Source organism: Panthera pardus, unplaced genomic scaffold (assembly GCF_024362965.1).
Source record: "Panthera pardus isolate Hobbes unplaced genomic scaffold, ASM2436296v1 HiC_scaffold_10, whole genome shotgun sequence".
Taxonomy (NCBI): Eukaryota; Metazoa; Chordata; class Mammalia; order Carnivora; family Felidae; genus Panthera; species Panthera pardus.
The window spans coordinates 12730702-12737907 of record NW_026526655.1 but is presented as its reverse complement, the minus strand read 5'-3'; the positions used below and the strand labels follow the sequence as shown (position 1 = coordinate 12737907).

At 44.0% G+C, this 7206-nt stretch overlaps 1 long non-coding RNA gene across 1 annotated transcript; it reads left to right on the top strand.

Annotated features, from left to right (window-relative positions):
* The first annotated feature begins 1713 nt into the window (after positions 1-1713).
* LOC128776998 (uncharacterized) lies at positions 1714-5479 on the top strand. The gene is made up of 3 exons (XR_008422130.1): positions 1714-1865; positions 2558-2627; positions 5153-5479. It is a non-coding gene; the product is annotated as an uncharacterized LOC128776998 (long non-coding RNA).
* Positions 5480-7206: the final 1727 nt, after the last annotated feature.

The following is a 7206-nucleotide window of genomic DNA, read 5'->3' as shown; positions in this document are numbered from 1 at the left end:
TATTTATATATCACAAGGAGGACAGTATTTTTCAAATATTAGTGAAAAAGTTCATCTTTAGATTATTTAATAATAATGGAAGTATTTCTCAATCTTTGTATTGCTGCCTGGCATACAGTTGGCCCTTCAAAATTAATTGAATAGGGGAGCCTGGGTGGCTCAGTGGGTTAGGCATCTGACTTCGGCTCAGGTCATGATCTCACAGTTCGTGGGTTTGAGCCCCACATCGGGCTCTGTGCTGACAGCTCAGAGCCTGGAGCCTGCTTCAGCTTCTGCGTCTCCCTCTCTTTCTCTGTCCCCGCCCAGCTCAGTCTGTCTCTTTCTCTCTCAAAAATAAGTAATTGAGTAAAAAGCATGAAAGAAGCAAAAAGGTATATTCACGTACACCAGTCATCAGAAGTATTTTGAGCTGGTTCATTTTAAGTCCTAGAAATAAACAGATACTTTAAGGTATCCTATTTTTAGGATATACAAGCTGATGACTACCTCCTATTTTTTGTGGAATAAATCACTTTGTTTTACTTTGCTTCGATTAATGTTTCGTAATTGACAATACACACTTCATACATAATCTGGTTTCGATCAAACTGCTGGCTCTATCAAGAGCAGCGTATTTTGGCAAAGCAATTAATTCCTTGCAGTTCCCACATCATATATTTTAAATATATATCAAATATTTTGCTACAGCTTGGCCAGTGCAGCACAGCTAGCAAACCCTTCATAAGAAAGGCCGCAATGTCACGTTGGCATGAAAATAGAATCTGGGCTGAGAAGTGGAGAGAAAAATAAAAGTTCTCTTAAGGTCAAGGGCAACAGCTGAGCAGCTCTGCGGCTACCTGCTTCAAAGGATACAGTGTCTTGTGTTTATAGATTAAATGTTGGTTTCTATGGGGGGGAGGGTGGTCATAGGAGCAAATATCCCTGACACCCAAACAAAATAATCCCAAATAAAATGGATGATGTAGCCCTTAGTAAAAAGGGAGTTAACTATTCATGGGAAAAAATGCATGACCTCACTCTTTCAGAATACACTGTGATTCATCAGCATTTTCCAGCTTTCTTGCCCTGCTTGCTTTGAATTTACAACTCCGCCCCTTTCCCTTTTGCCCCCAAGGTTAGATAACTGAATTGAAGGTGCTGGGGGTTTGAGAAGGAGGGTGAAACTTCCAAGAAGCCCAGGGTTTGTGGAAGTATATTTGGTGTCAGTAATTTAGAGGCACTGTCTTTGCTGACGACAGACTTTTCTCAAGAGCTAAATGTTACACTTGTTTCTTTACTTTTTTTTTTTTTTTTTTTTTTTGGTCTCAGAGCTGTCTCAGAGCTGTGCTATTGTGTTGGTTGAAACAGAAGCCTCTGTGATCATGAGGAGAACGTAATGGGAATAATATCTAGAGATGTGTTTATACGTAGAAGGAATCAGCTAAAAATATCATGACAAGCAGGCTAATTTACAATTTTAAGTTGTCACACTTGCAAAAACGTCAAAGGGCGATCTGCCCGTCCCCTTCTTACGAAAACCACCGTAGTCTGATCAAGTGACTCTGAACCCACTGCCTTGAAATTGCAACCAAACTGTTTGTGCAGCGTTATGTATCTACGGAAACAAATGCGGACGTCTAGAATTACATTATTAATTTCTTTCGAGCCATGTGCGCTTCAAAGATTCTTCAAAAACTGGTAATGCTGAGCTCCATGCTGTGGGTGGAAGCTCCAGGTTCTGTCCTTGCTCTCTGGACATCCATGGACCTTCTCGTAATTTCATGATGTTTGGATGCTGCAGTGTGGGGGCTGGGCACCAACGATCCCGCCTGGTCTGTTCTACCGGACATCTACAGCTTTGTACAGGGGGTGATAGGACACGACAGGTGAAAAGGTTTTTGAACCCATCTGCTGCTTTCAACTACACTCTACCAGTGAGTTGAAGCTTACACAGCACCGTGGTGCCTGTTAAAATGTAGATTCCTAGGCCCCACCTCCTGAGATCCAGCGGTGGTAGTCCTGGAGTCTGTATTTTTTTATTGGGAATCTCTGGGCCCTGAGCACTACATGGTTTTGGGTCAGAAGACTGATTTTTAGAAATCAAATCAGGCCAATAGATTTTCATGTACGCTGAGCAATTTCTGCAAGAATCATTTCCCTGCTTCTCAGAAGCTGGTGATTTAGACCCATTAAAGTGGCAGGTATATTGGGGCGCCTGGGTGGCTCAGTCGGTTGGGCGGCCGACTTTGGCTCAAGTCATGATCTTGCGGTCCGTGAGTTCTAGCCCCGCGTCGGGCTCTGTGCTGACAGCTCAGAGCCTGGAGCCTGCTTCATACTCTGTGTCTTCCTCTCTCTGACCCTCCCCTGTTCATGCTCTGTCTCTCCCTGTTTCAAAAATAAATAGACGTTAAAAAAAATTTTTTTTTAATTAAAAAAAATAATAATAAAGTGGCAGGTATAGTCCTGGCCCTCAAAAATTCCAGACACTCTCTCTAAAAACGCATTAGCCTGCAGTGATCTGAAGAGGGTGGTTGGGGGTAGCTTAAACGTGACATATCAGGATTGCCTCCTCATTCAGCTGGCTTCATGGCTCCAGTGTAGATGAAATCCTGATTAGCAGCATCCCCTGCCCCCGCCCTGGGACCTGGGTAAGTCACAGACTTCGTGCTAGGGTCTCATGCCTTTGGAACAGTAGGTATTTGGAGGGGGGTGAGAACTGGGACCGGGTTCCCACAGCCCCTCTCTTAGTTCAGAGGTGTATGCATGCCCGCGTGGTCTGTGGGTCTCCCATGACCTGCGTCCCCCCGCATTTCTGCTTGGCTCTCGGCCTTGATGTTGCTGGCTGGGCAGATAAAACATTTGTTTTCCCTCTGAGAGCTTTCCTTTCTGCTCTATTTGCACTTCTGTCATTCTGTATTCTGGTGATAAACCCCATCTGATTCAGACTAACCGCTTACGGTCTACTCGGTCAGCACTAGGGCTGAGTGTAAATATTCTTAGGTGTTTTCGTCAGGTTGTTTGACCAACCAAATTGCGCGATATTTCCGGGAGTCTGTTATTTCCTTTTTTCTTCTTTTTAAATTTTTTTTAAAACATTTTATTTTATTTTTTGAGAGGCACAGAGAGACAGAGCACGAGCGGGGAAGGGGCAGAGAGAGAGGGAGACACGGGATCCAAGGAGGGGATCTGTGCTGTCAGCACAAAGCCCGATGTGGGGCTCAAACCCACGAATGTGAGATCATCACCTGAGCCGAAGTCAGATGCTCAGCCGACTGAGCCACCCAGGCATCCCTCTTTTTTTCTTCTTCTTTTTCTTCTTCTTTTTTTTGGGGGTGTGCAAGCGAGCAAGGGAAAGATGGAGAGAGAGAGAGGGAGAGAGAATCCCACGAGGGGCAGGGGTGGGTGGAGAAAGAGAGAGTGAGAAAGAGAGAGGCAGAGAGAGAGAGAGAGAGAGAGAGGGAGAGAGAGAGAGAGAGAAGCAGGGCTCAAACTCACAAACTGAGAACGTGACCTGAGCTGAAGTCAGATGCTTTACTGACTGAGCCACTCCAGCACCCCAGGAACCTGTTATTTTTGTTTTTAGGAAACCCAACTTGGGATCACTCCGATAAGCTTGTCAGTGTAAACAATTCATTACTTAGTTTATGACACTGATGCTTACTTTTCGTAATCAACATTATTTGGGGTATAATTTATATATGATAAAATCCCCATGTAAAATGCACAAGTTGGAGACTTTTTTAAACCTTTCTTTTATTTTGAAATAATTGTAGATACACAGGAAGTTGCAAAGATAGTACAGAGGGTCCCCTATACCTTCCACCCAGATTTGCTCAATACTTACATCTTACAGAGTTCCAGTATAATACTAAGACCAACAAAGTGATGTTAGCATAAAGTGTATGTCATTTTATCACGTGTGTAGATTGGTGTAGCCACCACTATAGTCAAGATACAAAACTACTCCATCACCATAGAGATTTTGCCCAAGTTACCCCTTTGCAGTTACAATCGTTACTTTCCTTCAACCACCCTAATCCCTGACAATCACTCATCTGTTGTTTTTCTCCGTAGTTTTGTCATTTCCAGAATGTTCCATAAATGGAAGCAGACAGAATGTGACCTTTTGAGACCGATTTTTCTGACTCAACATAATGCCCTTCAGATTCACCCACGTTGTTGTAGGTTTCTTCTTTTTTATTGCTGAGTAATGTTCCCATCTAGACTTATTTGCATACTGAACTTATCTATACACCTAAAGGCTTTGAGGTGGCTTATACTGTTATACAACAACGCTAAGAAAACAGAAATACAAAATTGTGAGTATTGAAAAATAGAAAGGCCTAGTAAGCTAACCTTAGTGAATGATAACATTGTCACTATGGTTAAGTTTCAGAATGAGCTTCGAAATTCCTGGCATCCAGGTTAAAAAAAAGAACATGATAAATGGCACAACTCTCATTATTAGAAACAAGGAGTCCTGCCAGTTCTTCCATGGAGAGAACTTTTCTAAATCTAAAAGAGATAACTCAGGAGAGGTTTTATGTAGACTGTGTTGATGCAACGTATGACATTCTCGGCCACACATCTAGGTGGCAAAAACAAACATGGATCTTACTTGCCTGGCTACTTTTCACTCTGACTCGGCCACAAGACCAAAAGCAAGCTCTCAAGGGACAACTCCACAAATCCAATCAGCAAGACATCACAGGGGGCCCCTGCCTGGCTCAGTCGGTTAAATGTCTGACTCTTGCCTTCAGTTCAGGTCCTCATAGTTCGTGGGTTCAAGCCCCTTGTGCTGACAGCTCAGAGCAGGATGCTCTCTCTCCTTCCTTCTCTGCCCCTCCCTTGAAAAATAAATAAAAAAAATAAAAAATATATAAGACATGCCATGGCTAGCACTCAATACAGCATAAAGGAGGCTATGGGGGGGCTCCTATGTCCTCTATGAGGAAGTACATCATATTGGAGGGATACTCAATGCCAGCACATTAGCTGTCTTGCCAGAAAATATAGCATGAGAGCTATTTGAGACACAAATGTATGACTCCAGGTGGGGTGTCAGGTGTACCCTGGATGGGAAGATGGTCCTACGTAGTCATTAGGGCCTGATGCTATTAAACCGGCCTCCTTTGCACTATTTCCAAGCTAACGAGGCACCTTTCCTTTACAGTTTGTAAGCAGAAGAGAAGAGGAAGAGAAGGGTGCTGGCTGCACAACAGATATATCCCGGGGATCCTGGCATTATACTTCTCGTTATAAAATTTGCCTTCTTGTGTAATGTGTTTCCAGAGAGTTTGATTGCTGGTATATCCCTCTTCTGCTCCTTCCGGAAGGTACACTTCCTCTTCATCTGATCAACAAATTAAGCTTCCAAGATGAAAGAGTTTCAGTGCCCGAACCTTGGAGAAATCATCAAAGCCAAGGCCACTTTGTTTCCCTGATGACACCTCTGGTCCCTCAGCACGTCCTTCTCTTTCAGACATTTACGGTTACATGTGATCATCATTAATATTTTACTCGCGTTTTTTTTTTTTAATGTTCGTTTATTTTTGAGAGACAGAGAGAGACAGAGCAGGAGTGGGGGAGGGGCAGAGACAGAGGGAGACACAGAATCCGAAGCAGCCTCCAGGTTCCCAGCCGGCAGCACAGAGCGTGACGCGGGGCTCGAGCCCACGAACCGTGAGGTCATGACCTGAGCCCAAGTTGACTGCCTAACCAACTGAGCCACCCGGGCGCCCCACTCATAGTTCTTTTACACCCTCAGTTCGGGGATGTGATTAAAGTTAGCTGACTCCTAGAGCATCCTTGTCTAAGAACAGTTCTTTCTTGGTTCAAATGGCTCCTCACAACTCTCTGTGCTGGTCCCATCTCAACCCTGGAAGCACAGTCAGTATTCTTCTCTGTCGCCATGAAACATCCCTTAGAAAGAACACTTCCTTTTGACTTGTTCATTATTCTTGCACCCCTCAGATGTCCACTTCAGCCGCTCTCACGTCTCTGGGAAGGTGATTCCAGTCCTCTGCTTCCCCTGCGTCTCCTTTCGGGCCCATCAGGTCAGTGTTCCATAGACCAAATGTCCTTGTAGTGAATAAACCCCCCTTTGTCTTATTTTGCTATGTGTTCTGTCTCTCTAGTTTTGCTTCTATGACTTGGGGCACCTCCAATTTATAATCTACCTCCTATGTAACTCCTACCAAGAAATGCATGTTAATAGCTTTCTATTGTTGCATGACAAATTGCCACAAATCTGGCACCTCAAAATAATACAAATTTATTACCTCAGTGTTTCTGTAAATTTGGGCACGGTGTGACTGGATTCTCCATTCAGAGTCTGACTGGGATGAAATTAAGGTATAAGTGGAGGCTTCAGTCTTATCTGGCTTCATGGTCCTATTCCAGGATCACTGATGTTGACCAAAGTAGAATTTATTTCACTGAAGTGGCAGGTTGGAGACCCCATTCTCCTTCTAGTTGATGGCCAGAGAAAGCTCCCAGCAACTAGAGGCTGCCGGAGGTTCCTTGCCACATGGCTTCCGTTGGTAGTTTGCAACCTACGTCACTTTCTTCCAGGACGGTTAGTGCGTATCTCTCCGACTTTCTCTTGTATGATCTGCCGGAGAAAACTCTCCGCTTTTAAAGAACACATGTCATGAGGTCAGGCCCATCCAGATAATTTCCCTATCTCAGGCTCAACTGATTGAGGATTTTAACTACATCTCTAAAATCCCTTCACTGTGGTAGCTGGGTTAGTGGGCCAGTAAGTTTTGGGGTCCCTCCCCAAAGTTTTGGGGTCCCTCATTTGCATAACCTTTTTCAAGTCTCTAGGGAAGGCCCTAGCAATGTCTTCACATGGTCATATGTTTATATTCTTTGCGAAAGTAATGTATTTTGCCCACGTTGCGGTAATGCAACTCTAACCTAATCCACTCTGAAGTCCCTCTGTCTTTGGTTGCGTCGTGGTATTTTGGGGACCTAGCTAAGGGGAAGATGGGTTAGGGATACTCTCAATTTCTGCATAAGGTGGTATTTTTATATGGTACCCAGTCACTTTTGGGCACTAGCTGGGAACACCTTACAGGAATGCTCCCGCTGTTCAAAATACTCACATGCCTGTTGACATAACATAAAGGTGTATCTATCCAAGGTTGCAATGCATTATGAATGAGCCTCATGGGATCCAGTGCTGGAAATGTGTGCAAAGAGAAGGAGGAAAAGTAGTTTTAG